We start from the raw sequence: 15051 nt of genomic DNA, 5'->3' as shown, positions 1-15051 counted from the left end.
CAAATCACTAATCCATAGATCTTTAGAAATATGTAAAACAATAAAAATTACTCACATATTGTTTATCCAATTTGCTTCAGTAAGTTTCTCCTACACAGTTTTTGCTTTTTCCTATGAGAAAAACAGAAATGAGGTTACTGCAATGCTGTGACTGTACTGCCTGAACTGCCCTGCTGGGCTATTACAGCATAGATTTGCCAATTAAGAAGAGCAGTTTAAAAGTTCTTAAAAAGATTGCACTATTAACAGTATAGTGAGAATGGATTAATTTTGTACTATCTTCTGTCCTCATTAAACTGTTTATTAAACGGTCACACTTTCTATTCATGATCTTGTACAATAAAAAGTCATCACAATTCTAATTAGCAATATATATGAGAAATTGTGACAGTACTTCTGGTATGCTTTATAATGTAATTGTTCCACCTTATCATGATCAGAGTGCACAAGTGCTCTTCTTCACCAAGAAATCACTATAAATTTAATCGTTCTGAAGTTACAGAACATCAGCCCACTGAAAAATATCTGTCTTGACTCTGAGTGCAGACAGTCTGGATAAGGTATCAGAGATACCTGAACAGAACAGTGTAGCAGCAGTGTTTACAATGGCTGGAACAAGAGCTAGCAGTAATTCTAGCTCTTATATCAAACCTATATGAAATATGATAAGAAATTAGGAATTTTCTGTAATCCCCTCAGGAGTGCTTGGAAATTACTCTTCTGCAGTTCTGAGCTGAATTATTTTAGATACATACAAGTATATGTTGAATAATTATTTGTTCCAAACACTAACATCCACAAAAAATGACCTACTCTTAGGAAAAACTTTAAATGGACATGGATGCATGGGCAACTGTGTCGTCAAAGAAAATCAAGTAATCAAAGATGCTGAAATTCTAAGTAAAATTAAAAACAAAAACAAACAAACAAAAAAAACACAACAAAAACAGCAGGAGGGTACATGCTGCCATAATACATTTTACCTTTGCAATGAAAAAAACAACTGTACCCATTGACTAATCTGCTTCCTTGCAGAGTAATAAAGAAAGATTACGCCAATTGCATTACCTTGTTTTGGTACCAAATTCAGTCACACTGAGCTTATTTTGGTAGGTTTTAAGATGTTATAAATTTCACATTCCCTACATCCTAACTTCAGAAAAAATAGCCTTGATTGGCAAACACTGACCACTGCAAGTGTTCAAAGCAACTCACCTTAACATCTTCGTGAACATCTTCTGAGGAGTAAACTGATTAAAGTCTTTATATCACCCAAATTGCGTTTAATAGGTCCTTACCTTTCAAAAGCTTGCCTGAATGTTAGTCATGCACAAAGTTTTGGGGGGTTAATTAGGCTGATCATTAGCTATTCTACATGATCTGTAGACACAGATTTGCTTCTCAGACACAGTTGCTTCAGCAGTTACGAAGCGTGTGTTCCGAATGCTAAGGTGTCTAGATAAGAGCTGCAATTAATGGGGCAGATTTGTATTGCAACACTTGGCTGATACCTACTTCATGATCTATCATCTACATCAGCTAATAGCAACACAGACAAATTATAACTCTGAGTTGTGTGTGCTGCATTTGGTGGGCAATCTTATCTCTTACTCTGTTGTTTGATCATATGCACTACTGTTAAATCTATCTAATAATCAGACAATTCCCTTTTTTTCTTTTAATCTTCTCATTAGTTACACTAGGGGATGTAGTTAATGCATATAAAAATAAAGTGCTGCCTACTGGTAACTTCAGTTATAGGCTATTACACATCTAAGACCAAATTTACCTGGCTGGAATTTTTCTTCTACCAGAACATCAGGACTTCAGCCATTTGCCCAGGATTACCAAATGGAAAATCACTGCAGAGGAACTCTCCAAAAAAGGCACAGTAAGAGGGCCACATCCAGAAAGCACTATATTATACAGATGAGGTGCAACTCCAGACTATGTCAGTCCTGTGTAGTACACACAGGTTTTCTGGCAATCCCAGACAGAAATTTGGGAGCCTCCCCTAGTGCATACCGAGCAATGTGGTATCTGTATTCCAGTACAGGTGACACATCTTGCATATGTGACAGCTGTCACATCAGCCTGTCAGTCCTTTCAAACACACCTGAATTGAGTGCTGATGAAAAACTCTGAATTGAGCGTGCTGAAGATAATGCTGCTACTCAGCAGCGTGTAGGGACTCTGGGAATGCAGCTGCCAGCATACTTTAGACCCCTTATTGGAAGAAAATCTTCTAATAATCCATATCCATTCATTCAGTGCCATGCTGCTAGCAACACAACTTAGTTTTCCAAAGAACATGCAGCAGGAAGGAGGCTGAAAGAACACCCCTATCCTATACGTTGTCAAATTAACAAGTGATGGCAACTTACAATTTTACTGTGAACACAAGAGACTAAAAATACTCAGTCTTACTGTGCAATTGTCTGGTTATTTCTATAAGAAAAAATTTACACCTACACTATAATAAAACAGTTTCAGACATAAATAGTGACAGAGCAGCTGTCTAGATAAGATCAAGAAGCAACTCCACAACCAATGTTTTACCCTTTTTTGGAGATGAATTTGCCCTAAACTTTTAGCAGCTGAATAGGCTTTACCTATATCTTATTTATGCATACTTCCTGAGGCCATAGCACCAAGGCAGATCTATTCTTAGCAAGTGGTATTTTTAGTTGCAGATAGGGAAAGAAACATATTCTTTTCCCGACCACCGTTTCCCTGACAGAAGTCTTCACTGCACTTGTCCTCACTTCCTCCAGACCCTCTCCCTCATTCCTGCTCCTAGCCCTGATGACCTAAGCCCTAATCCTGACTCCAAACGCTAGTTCTTCCAGCAGTTTAGGTTCACCTCAAGAGTCTAAACTTCACTGAGAATAAATAACAATCTTCAAAGAATCAGCACAGGAGGTACAAGCCAAGAGTAGTTCGGAATACAGTAATAACACTGACTACAGCAACTGCTGTGAACCCAGACAGGAAGAATTCAGGACCTGAGAAAGATTATCTGACTGCAGTCCTAGAATCACTGATTATCCAGAGTTGGAAGGGACCCGCAAGGATCATCAAGTCCAACTGCTGGCTCCTCACAGGACCACCCAAAACCAACCATACCTCTTAGTGCATTGTCCAAACGCTTCTTGAACTCTGACAGGCTCGGTGCCCTGACCACTGCCCTGGGGAGCCTGTGCCGGTGCCCAAATAAGTGTGATAAAATCCAGCTGCATGTAGGCACATACATTTCTTCCACGAGATTAGGAATTTCTTCAACATAAATGCAAATACATCTTTACGAGAAAGATTACTTCATAAACAGAATTATTTGATTTTGCTTTACTGCGATCAAGCTGTATGAAATTATTTTTAAAATGCCAGAGTAAAAAATCAAGCCAGAAACTTGTGTGCTGGGCATTGCATACATATGTTCGATACCTTTTTGCCCATTCAAGCTGAACTGAAAAGTGATCAAGTTCTTGTTGCCATCATAAAGTCGTTCTTACAGCTTTAAATAAAACGGTTGATTTCAGTAGCCTGTAAATGAAACTAGCAATTTCCCACAGAATGAAGCCATAGATGTGACAATTTTCTCTACATCTCAAAAGCTTATTGATATAAAGTAGTACGAAGAAATTTTGAACTCTAATAAGACACTACTTGCTAAATACAGAAGCTAAGCTCACATAAAATAGTTCTTTCACAGAAAAAGTTGAACTTGAGGACTGAAATTTCACAGTGTCCTTGTAAATAGCATGATAAAAAGTTTTAAGAAGCAAAACATTTGTTTTAAACTAAATAATTTTAAGAAATTTTCAAAACTATTTTTAACCACCGAAGCTACAACTGGAACATCATTCTATGTGATGAAGTAAACTTCAAATATTACAATCCAAATTAGACCTACATGGACTCAGAACATGGATTAATACACTGAATTCACAAGAAGGTGATGGATGGGTAAATTCCTCAGTCAGATAACCTCCAAACAATAACAATAATGATGATTATTATTATTACTATTTTAAATATGATTACAAAGCTATTTTCATGATTGCTGGAACATTTGATTTTACAATCAATTTTACATGCCAGGAAGTTTCATTTAGCTTGTTCCACCCAAAGAGATTTCCTTAACAATATTTTTTCTATTTGCAGCGTAGATAAAATTGGAAAAAAAAAAATGTAACCAAGTGGAGCTGCAGACTGTGCACAAACTTTATTTGAGCTGAACAACAACTGTTAGCAGATTAACAGGTGACTGAAAATCCTGTATCCTCTTGCATCATGTGATACAAAGGAAACACTAATGGATGCTCTTTCAGATTTAAATTCTATAAACATTGTGTTAAGACAGGTCTGATAAAGGACCTTGGGCTTCATTACATGTAACTGTCCTTCTTAAAGGACACAAACTTTATTAATGGTTGCATATAAAACACTTGGAAAAAGCAATTTCGTGCAACTGACAGGGTCCACAGGCTTCAAATATGTATTCAGTCCTTAACTGCCATTGGAAACTTCCAAAGGTTCTCCGTTTTAATTTTGACTACTGCTGTCCCCTTACTGGGACATTTTTGAAGAGTATCACATTCTCACCAGAAAAGGAAAAGTAAATAAAATCCTAGAAATTCTTTTCAGATGCTGCAACCTCTCTTTCTGCTTCACATATAATCATTTTAACTGAAGTAGTGTAAAACATTAATTTTACATTAATATTAGCTTCTTGTACTGATACAAGTTACTATATCCCAATATAAATACTCAGTGGATTAATGGCATTGGCAGATGTTGACATTATTGTTACTGATAACTGAAGTTACCGCTTTGCTGGAGCCTAAAAACAAATTTTTAAAGAATTAGGAACGAAATGACATCATACCATGCATGAATCAGCTTTTCATGAGACACATTTTAGTATTCAGTGATTTATCACTCTGCAAGAGGCATGTTCTCATGAACTAGTCATCAGAACTCCTTAGAAGTGCTCTGATTCAAACCACATATATGTATAAGTTAAATGCCTGCCATTTAGAAGCAGAAAATGATAGCGTGAGGCATTAACAGACTGTTAAAAAAACAAAACAAAACAAAACAACAAACAAGACCAAAACATTTTTTAGTCTCAGGTTGGCACACATTCCGATCTGTGATCTCCCCAATACTTCCAGGTTTCCCTACCTGCTTTCATGACTTGGGTCACTGTAAGGCCTTGAAAACTGTCCAATTCCTGCATTGTTTCAGTACAAAGTTACATCCCGCTGTGACACTGCTACTCACTCCACATAAATCAACCAAAGGCTTTGCTTGACTGAAGCTCAGATCATCTTGTCTTCTACAATAATTTTTATTAGCACTACCTGTACCTGTGGGCAAGTGAATGAGTATGGCTGTACTCAGATGCCCTATTTATTGCTTAGTGCACTTTGCCTAGAGAACATGAGCTTGCTGCACTTCTTGCTTCCTTGTCCTCAGTGTATAAAAGGATGAACTTTCTATATCTGACACATGCCTGCTCTGCCAGAATGAAAAATCTGCAGTGGCAGGCCAAATACCTTTGCCAAGGATAAATAAGAGTTGGGTATGTTCCTGCCACATCTGAGAGCTGCTGAAAGAGACATCACTTCTACCCTTTTTACACCCTTTAGTTAAATCTCTGTAACCTCCCTTAGCGCCCTCCCTTATCTCTGAAATATCTGCTGCTACAAAAAGTTAAATAGTTATTCTTGGGGTTTTTTGTTTTTGTGCGTGTTTTTTTTTTTCCCCTGATGCTTTCAATAGCTTTGGTGGTGAACAGTCAGCACAGCAAGTCTTTGGAAACCTACAGTACTGTCTCACAAGTAACAAAGGCACACATTCACCTTGGCTCTGCTTTTCTTTCATGCACGGGTTATGTTTCTGCATCCAAGCCATATGAATTTGAAGGAAAAAATACAGCTCCTTCATCATATTCAAAGTTAGCAGCACTTGCTGAAATACTGGGTTCACTGCTAGGGATAACCACTGCAGCCATGTGGGGCAGCGTTATCTCCTGTGTGTCTGTTACCTCCTTTGGGCAGTACTTCTAAGACCGAGAAGCACTATCCATACTAAAATGATTAATGCTTTTTTTGTATTTAAAGTATTGCACTTGTATTTCCTCAGCCATTAGTAGTAGTTATGGAAATGTCTTGGGACTCCAAGACACTTCACAGCCCCAGTGCAGCTCATATCAAACAGCTGCACAGGCAAAAGTAGTTCCCAATTTAAACAGCTTAAGTATTTTCCTCAGCCAAACAGGGATCCGCAAGTTGGATGGGGTTTCGCTGAAAATACTTGTCTCACAACAGAGCAGATATAAACATATGTTGTTTGTCTGCAGCTAATTTATACTTTCACTTCTGTAATGTTCTTGGTTCCCACTGGGGTAGGAGCAGCCGGGGAAAAGTTAAATCATAATCACATGAGTAAATTATCAGTGACACCTAAAAGCAGTTGCAAACTGCCTTATCATTGCAATTAAACTGGGAACTCAGCTGGTTTATGTCTGTATTAGTCAAGCGGTACCAATCAGCAAATTATTACAAAGGCAAACACCATAAATCTTCATTGACTAACAACGATGAGGAATTTCCCGCAACTTCCTCTAACTGGTCCTTACCCTGGGCTTTTCGTACCCTCCTGACAGGAGGCACAGCGCTGCAATGGCACGGTCCGTGCTTGTGTATTTCCTGCTCCTTGGAAACCCATCACCCCGTTGCTATCTCTTTTAATGTCAACACACAGACAGAACCCAACGTACGCATGAAACATTAATAGCAATTATTTCCAAGAAATGCCCAACACCTTTACAGCGCTGATCAATACAGGTTTACAAAGCTTATCCACCGCGACTGAAAAGCGCTGGCCAAACGTGTTACGGGAAGACAGTAAAATACTAGCAATCCAGGTTCAGATGCCTGCCATTCGAAAAACACGCACCATGTGATAGGAAGAACAACTAACCATATTTAACACAGCTTAACACTAGTTCTTAGCACATTTTTAGCAATGTTTGATGGTACAGTCTCTGGTGGGAATTTGTTCAGACTTTTCAAAATAGTTTCGGACAGCATGAAATTATATATCGGAATAGGAAGACATAACGTGATCTACCACAGTTTGTTTTATCAGAAGATTTATCAGAATATCTAGTGCTGAAATGGTGAGTCTGCCCTTACTCACAAGGCACCTAATAATATAATATAATATTTAATTAAAAAAAAGTACATACTATTCATAGGGTATGGTTTGTTTACCAAATATGCATTTTCAAAGGCTCTTACTAGGGACAAGTAATTCCCAACACTCCTACTATAGCCTGATACATAATGTATAAGGTTATAGAAAATGTGTATTCATGAGACTTGTTTGGCTTTTGTCAAAAAAGAACTGTGAAAAATTATGATGGAACAATTTTCATTTCTGACACATTGTTTTTATAGTTCATTCATGACTGGGAATTGAGGGGTTTAGAATTTTGTCTGCTGCAGATGTCGCAGAGAGGAGAGGAGCTACAGAGCTTCTTATTTGGTGCTTTGTTGCTGACAGTGACAGGAGACCTAAAGGAAATACTTCTCTTGACATTAAACATGATGAGTAAATCCCTAGGCTACTCTCCCACTTCGCTGCATTAAAAAAGCCACTGCGCGAGGCATTTGGGAGCACACAAAAACAAGGATGTTTTATAACCCAAACTGGCCTGTGGCAAGAAACTTTGAGTTTCAATACAGGACCTGGAATTGTTTATAATAATAAAAACTGAAAATCTAGGTAAAACCTCATAAATCTTAGTAAACTGTCAGACAAAAGAAATATTTTGGTTTTGGATAAAACTTGTGTTTAATTGCTTCCAATACACACATTGACTCTTTTGACTACATTTCATAGATTCCTTCTTCCAGACATTTTTTTCTGAGGTTGTAACTGCCAGTGTGACAAATTCAGTGCCAATTAGGGAAGCCAGAATCTTAAAATAAATAAATAAATAAATCCAACTCCTCCATTACAAGAAGAAAAAAAACAGAGACCCTATTTAAATTCACAGCTGCACTTAGTTGTCAGGTAACTCAATTAACTTTGATCCCTTTGGGAGGATAAAAGTTCTGGAGAACAGCAACAGCATAGGAAACCTTTCAGGTTGCCTTTCTGCCTGAGTCATCCATGCACATAGTGGAGCTAATGTATATATCCTTATATCCTTCCCCATAGGATTTATAGAGATTGCAGTAACCAGATACAATACATTTGCCTAGAAGATGGAAATATCCCTCCCTTCATCTTTAAATGTATGGCATAACTCCAATATTTATTACTGTAATTATTTTCCTTACTCCACCTATTTATTTTGATTTCAGCATGTGAAAAACATTCCCACCAAGCTCCAGTGCCACAGGCAAGTTGCACGAAGCGCAGACCAGTGGGTTTTGTTCATGCAGAGCACTCCGCTCAGCCGAAGCCCCCTGCAGAATGCTAGTCAGCATTCAGCCTCAGTCTTACCTTTCCTGTTCCACTGAAATCACAGCTGGCTCTGACGCGTGATCCAAAGGCCCCAAACTTGCCTCCTTCTGCCTGTCCTGATGAAAAAGAGCATGCTGTGCAGGGACTGCTTGGCTTGGTCTCAAAACACTGTTAACAGACCAAACACACATTACTCTTTGGTGTGGCAAAACCCATTTGCCTTCCTCTTGTTTGGAGCAGGAGCCACTACAGACTGTGGAGCACCAAGATACTGCTGATCAAATACTCAAATGAGCCAGGCAACAGCAGAAGCACCAGACATTCCTAGGTCTATATGCCTAAAATCACACTTACTGCACGCACTCAGAGCAGTAACTCTGCTCCATGACTGCAGACACCATCACTCTCCCTTCAGACAAATCCTTGCTTCCCCAAAACACTGGATTTTGTGCTTGTGCTGTGCAGTTGATTCATATAGGCTTTGTGTATGTATCCAAAATTCACTAAACTGCTGTCCACTACTACCCTGTGTACCTCGATGAACTCTGTACGTACACAGAACCACGTCCATTTTCAGCAGTTCTTTGGCTAAGTTTAAAAACAAAACAAAAAAGAAGTTGCTTAGCTTAAGTGTCCTCTTGTAATAGGCATTCCTCTTCCTAGATAAAAATACTTTTAAAATACGAAACAAGATATTTCATATAGCATTCCAAATAACATTTCATCAGTGCCTTTTGCATGAGCACCAAATCTCTCCTGGTAATACCAACCCCAGCACAAGAGGACTTGCCAGTCTGATCTTCCTGGCCACAGCCATCGTGCATCCCACCAGCACACCCAACTGCTCCACCTCCGCCCCTTCCCCTGAAGCACTCCCACATAAAGCAGAAATTCTGTTGTTCTATTCCAAGTGCACAACCCTGCTAATTTTATTGTTAATTTGATCCCAATAATTGTTACTCGACAGACAAACAGCTCCTCCCACACAATGCTCCAATTCTCCTCTCTGTTATGATTTCTGTTTTGTCATCACCAGTTTTCTTGGCCACACTCCCACTTGAAGAAGATATTTGTGCGATCCTCAAACCTTTCTTTCAAGAACTGTGCAACCACTCTCCTTTTCTGCAGACGGTTCTCCCTGGCTCGTGTTCTCAGCTACCTCCTCACCAGTTCCCTGTTTCACAATCCCCTATCACAATTTTTATCCCCAATCACAGTTTTTCACCTTAAATCCCATTTTTCCATAGAGCGCACCAGATCAGCTTTTTGGACCTACACACATCAGAATTTTACATCTAGAAAACATCTACCTTAACTAAGAGATAGATGTCTAGCTTAAATTGATTTTCACTGCTTTTTATGCCACTTTATCTCCGTTTTTTCCCCACTAATTGCAGTGCTTTTTCTTTAACAACATGCAGTCATCTGATCCCTCTGATACGTCGTATTAAATTCTCCAGCTTCTTATTTTACATCACATATGGCAATATCTATATCTTTACACACAGTACTACTAAATCTTTCATTTTGCTGTCCATGTTCTATATTATCTACTACCCTGGAAGCCCAGAAGAATACTCAGTTTGTTTTCTCTTGCTTTTTTCTTTGCCTGCCTCTTGCCAAAGCAAATCCCTGCCTGATTACAGCTAGGAGAAAACACATTTCAGGATTCAGTTTCCTAGACTGATAAAGAAATACCTTACAAACACCTTTCTAGAATCAAACGGAAATACCCGCTATTACAGTCTCTCTTAAAACATGGATCTGAAGAGCAATACATATATTTGCTTCCTTCTGTTTCCCAGAACATTATCTTTCATTTAAAGTTGAGAGGTTAATAAAGGAGGACTGGTTTTTCTTGCACTTCCCATGGCTGAGGGGGGTCTTTTTATCTCTGAATTTTTAAAACGTGAAAGAGACATAGCAATGCAAGAACTTTGAGACAGATTACTGTGCCATTTTTTGCCCATCTGCTGCTTCAGGCACTGAGATATTTATAAAGCAAGAAACAAAACTGAAAATATTAAGTTTCAAGAGAGCAGTGACAAAGCATAAGAACTATTTCTATAACAGGCATGGTTCACGAGGCATAAATATATTGACTCTTAATTAAATGATAATCTAGAGATTCAAAGACACCCTAATTAAAAGTTCAGCATAAATACTGCAATTATTAACCTTCGCAAGAAATAGGCAATAAACTCAGGTGTTATATATATATGCATGCTAAATGGCTAGATTTGTTTTTCCTTCACAAGGCCAAGTACAGAATCTTACAAAAAAATTATATGGAAACATTCTGGTCTGCACAACTGAGACTTGCTTTATCTCCTTAATCTTGCAGGAATTAATTTTTAAATGAAAAACTTCAGAAAATTTTTAAAGCTTTGCTTTGTTAGAAGCAGAGAACAAAAGTAACCATTATTCTACAGCCATTTTCCATGTTCTAAGCTCATATTTTCAATTTATGTGGATAATTAATATACGATCATTTAATTCCTTTAAATTTGAATACAAGTGTTTAAAATGTGCCTTCCTCAATGGCCATTTCATTTTATAGCCTCCAATCTCTGTTGCTTTACTTTCTGTTACCAATCTATGACTCTCCTACTGATTCTCTCAATACCCTTTTCACATTCAATAACTTTAAATTTTACAACCAGTTTTTCATCAAGTTTAAAGGCCATTCCTTTTTTATTTTTAAAGGCTTCATAGGCCTACATCATTCCTGTAAGTAATACGTAATACAAAGCTATAGATGTAACCTGTGTAGAAATCAAGTGGCATCCAGATTACTTGTCTCTCTCTAAAATAACTCATTTTCATCTATCTTATCAGTTGTTCTGATCTCCAGTTAAAACCCAAGTAGATTTTAGGAGAGCATTCTGACAAATTTCAGCAGTGATTGCACTGCTAATTGCAAAGTTCAAAACCATAAACCTCAAATTACTGCTCTTTCATTGGCTGTGATGGAGCTCAAGGAATCAGCAGCGGCTCACAATCTGGCAAACAAAACAGACTGTTTCATTTAAAAATACATCTGAACTGCTCCTGAAAGTCTTACGCTATTATACACATATATTATCAGTTTTTATGTGCATATATACACACATTTTTCAAGACTTTAGATTATTACTTGCCAAAGTAGTATATCATTACTGGAGGGATGCAAATGTCATTTATAACATTGGCCAGTTTTGCTCTAGAACAGAAAGTAAGTGCATTAGGGAACAGGGAGCTACATAAAAGCAACATAAAGCTATTACTGCACTTTCTATCATCACTCTCAGCTGTCTCTGATAGTCTGTGACATCTGCGACATCTGTGGTGTAGCCTGGAAAAATTCCCCATGTCCCTTTTTAACTTGATGGCTTTTTTTTTCCAGTGAACATTATTAAGTAGGAAAAAAATCCAGAAACAAGCCTGACACAACATTAATTGAAGCCTAGTGATTTATGTTTGTTTTCTTTCCATCCAGACCAATTCAATACCATTCTGAATCTTTTATGATGCTTGTTATAGCCCTTACACCTGATTTATTTCACATACTATCTTCTGAATCATCCCAAATGCAGATATATTTATTTAAAATATTTTGCTGAGACTTGGAAATGTTTTCCCCTTTCTTTAAAGGGTATGTAAGCATCCTCTTGAATTATTTTTTGCAGCAGCATGTCATGACTTCTGCTGTGACAGAATTCAGGTTAATTTTTATCTGCCCACATGATAGTTAAGGGAGAAAGTACAAAGCATCTCCTCTTTGTCCCACTTAGGAAGACTGTGGGGATGCACAAACTACCTTGGCACTCCCGTGGAGCACAGGTAGAAAACGATAACTGAGTGAAGACCAAGAACAGAGGAGTCTCTGGAGATTACGTGATAGCTGAAACATCCTTCCCAAAACATAGGTAAGTAGATGTTCATTGATAACTGATTTCTTTTTTTTTTTTTCCATAGGCAGTTCTAAAAGAATGAGAGGTTATTTCTCAAGAGAAGACAAAAAAAATGCACCAAACTATTTCACTAATTCCAAAGTCAAACTATCACCTTTGATGAGTGTCTTGTTAAATTTCTTTGTGGTTGTTTAAGTAAAGTAAGTGTAAAAAAGCTTTCAAATAGAAAAAAAATTGTTCTAAGTTCTCAAAGCATGCTTCCCCCAGCATCAACTGCCTCATCAGCAGTAAGACTAGGAATTATGAAGCATTTCTTGCATTAGTTTGGTGCTTCCAAGGACACAGGTTGTCTACTTTAGAGCTGCTTATTCAAGAAGCAAGGATTTTGTTTTATTTTTAACAATTTCTCCATTTTACAGTAAGAACTGTATAACGAAGTTAAAGCATAGCTCACTATACTAGTACTAACAGCAGAAGAAACAACATGAAGAAATGCATGAACATAAAATAAATTAGACCCACGTTTCATTTCTATTGCGTAGAGGAGGTAAAAATTACCAACTTCAGTCCTTATGTAATCAAAAAATCTGACCATGTGATTACATGATCACAAAACTAGTCCTTCTGCAGTGCTAACAGGATCCTTAATAATTAATACTTGGAAGGAGCAGCTTCTCTGGATAAGCTGGCTGAAGTAAGACAAAGGTTCAAATTAGTCTATAACATGATAGTTTATCAATTATTTTGTCTGAATTACTTATTTCCTTTATCCATTTTAAAACCAATTGGTTAACATTACAGAATGTAGAAATGCTGTTCCCAAGCAAGCAGGCAGCCCCAGGATGGCTCAGGGCAGCACCGCTCTGGTTCATGCTGCTACACCTGACCATGAGATCTGATCTGAAGTACCCTGCGCACGCAGGCTGGCTCCATGGCACAAGCCTACATGGCAGTACCCTAAAACAAAAACAGGATAAACAGTCCAAAAGACTGTTACACAGGTCAGTAACAAGAAGTTCAAAATCCTGCACTTTGGCACCAGCACTTAACTGCACAAACCCAGAACGAGGAACATGCACTTGGACAGCAGTGCTGCAGCAGAGAATATGGGGCGATAGCACAGGAACAAAAATGTGATGCTGTTATCAAAGCCTAAATAGCAGGAGCAGACATAATCCGTGTTGCTCTTGCCCAGCACTCGCAAGGTCTCAGCTGGAATACCATGATCAGTTTTGGGCATCACCAACCAAATACAAGAAATACAATGAGGATTATCTACATAATTTGGAAGAAGTGATGCATGTATTTATTACTATTCCAATCAGAAATTAGTGTTAAGATTATTTCTCACAGTAGACTGAATTGTTGCTATGAAATGTGGAAAGGAATGCCCATTACTGCTACATTTCAGAACACAACAATTTTTTTAAATGATAGGCTTTTGACAACACGCTTGGCATTTCAGACATTTAATGCAATGTACAAGTGGAAAAGCCAAAGAGCGTAACAGAATGTCCAGTACTTTGCAAAATGCCTGAAAATTTTAGTGATTTCATAAAACATTGTTTCCCAATATCACTAATGTATGTGGACACACAGGTAGTGCATTGCAATGCATTTAGATTAAAATTTCCTGTGCTGAACAAAAACATATTCCCCTTCCCCCCAAAAAGGATTATAATCAAAAGATAATCAGAGAATGAAACTGTTATGTTAGTAAGATTTGCAAAGATGCTTCTCACATCTATAATGAGGAAAAACAGCTGGAGAGAGAAGACAGGAAGCAGAAATTCTGAAACATCCAGAGCTCCTTTTGTTCCTTTTTGTAAACTCTCTGCGTTCTTTCAAGCCATCTTTGTCTACATTAATTCAAATAATTTAAGTATATCTGAGTGAGTATTTCTTCTTCCTAAACTTTGAAGTTTTTTGTACGACATGTCCTATCATCATGAGTCATGAAATGCAATCAGCAAAGCAGTGTTGGTGGCTTAGATGTTGAACATTCCTTGGCATTAGCTTTCATGGATACAGGGTTCAAACAATTTAAGTGTGTTGGGGTTTTTTGCATGCCCACATTTTGCTCCTGCAATCCCTTCCAGAAAAAGAAAAACAGTGCATGACATCATCTCTGAACTGTCTAATACTTTTTGCTAGGAAAGGTGAGCAGATATCTCTATAGCCTTCACAGATGTAATTAAGATGAATGACCTGCACCCCCAGCTTGCACAGTGGGTGCAGGCACGTGCTTCCACAGCTCCCACGAATGTTTTCATATGTAGCTACTAACAGACAGACTGGGAGAGTAAAAGTAATAATAATTAAAAATAATTTATAAGATTTTCAAATACAAATGCAAACCGATCCATATAAAAGAAACAGTGCCCCTTTTGTTTTCCTCATCAAAATAATGTATTTTCACATTATGCCTCCAAACTATACACAGTTGGTGTGTAAAATATACTGAATATAACCACGGAACATGTAGCTCACGATAAAAACCATCTTAGGTGTAAATTAGCTCAATATTTATCTCATCTAATATGCAAATTAAGTCAATGTATTCTCATTAACATCAGCTCCATTTCCTTTAAGCTAAACTAAATCTTCAGCCGATGCAGGAAAAAAAAGTATATCTGTAGTTCTCTTTGAAGCTAATGAGGGTGTGATTAGCCTC

At 37.8% G+C, this 15051-nt stretch overlaps 1 protein-coding gene across 15 annotated transcripts in view; it reads right to left on the bottom strand.

Moving 5' to 3' along the window:
- The window catches only part of CDH11 (cadherin 11), a 464785-nt gene that overhangs the window by 299950 nt on the left and 149784 nt on the right, over positions 1–15051 (bottom strand). For 14 of the 15 annotated variants that reach the window (XM_083794688.1, XM_083794697.1, XM_083794684.1 and 11 more), the window contains one exon: positions 56–111. The gene's annotated coding sequence lies outside the window, so the exon portion shown is untranslated. Of the gene's footprint in view, positions 1–55; positions 112–8523; positions 8542–15051 lie in introns of those variants that run through there. The other variant, XM_083794696.1, reaches the window with a different exon arrangement.

The sequence above is a fragment of the Anser anser genome (genome assembly GCF_964211835.1).
Source record: "Anser anser genome assembly, chromosome: 11".
NCBI classification, from domain to species: domain Eukaryota; kingdom Metazoa; phylum Chordata; class Aves; order Anseriformes; family Anatidae; genus Anser; species Anser anser.
The sequence above is the reverse complement of the archived record's forward strand: the minus strand, read 5'-3'. Positions and strand labels throughout refer to the sequence as shown.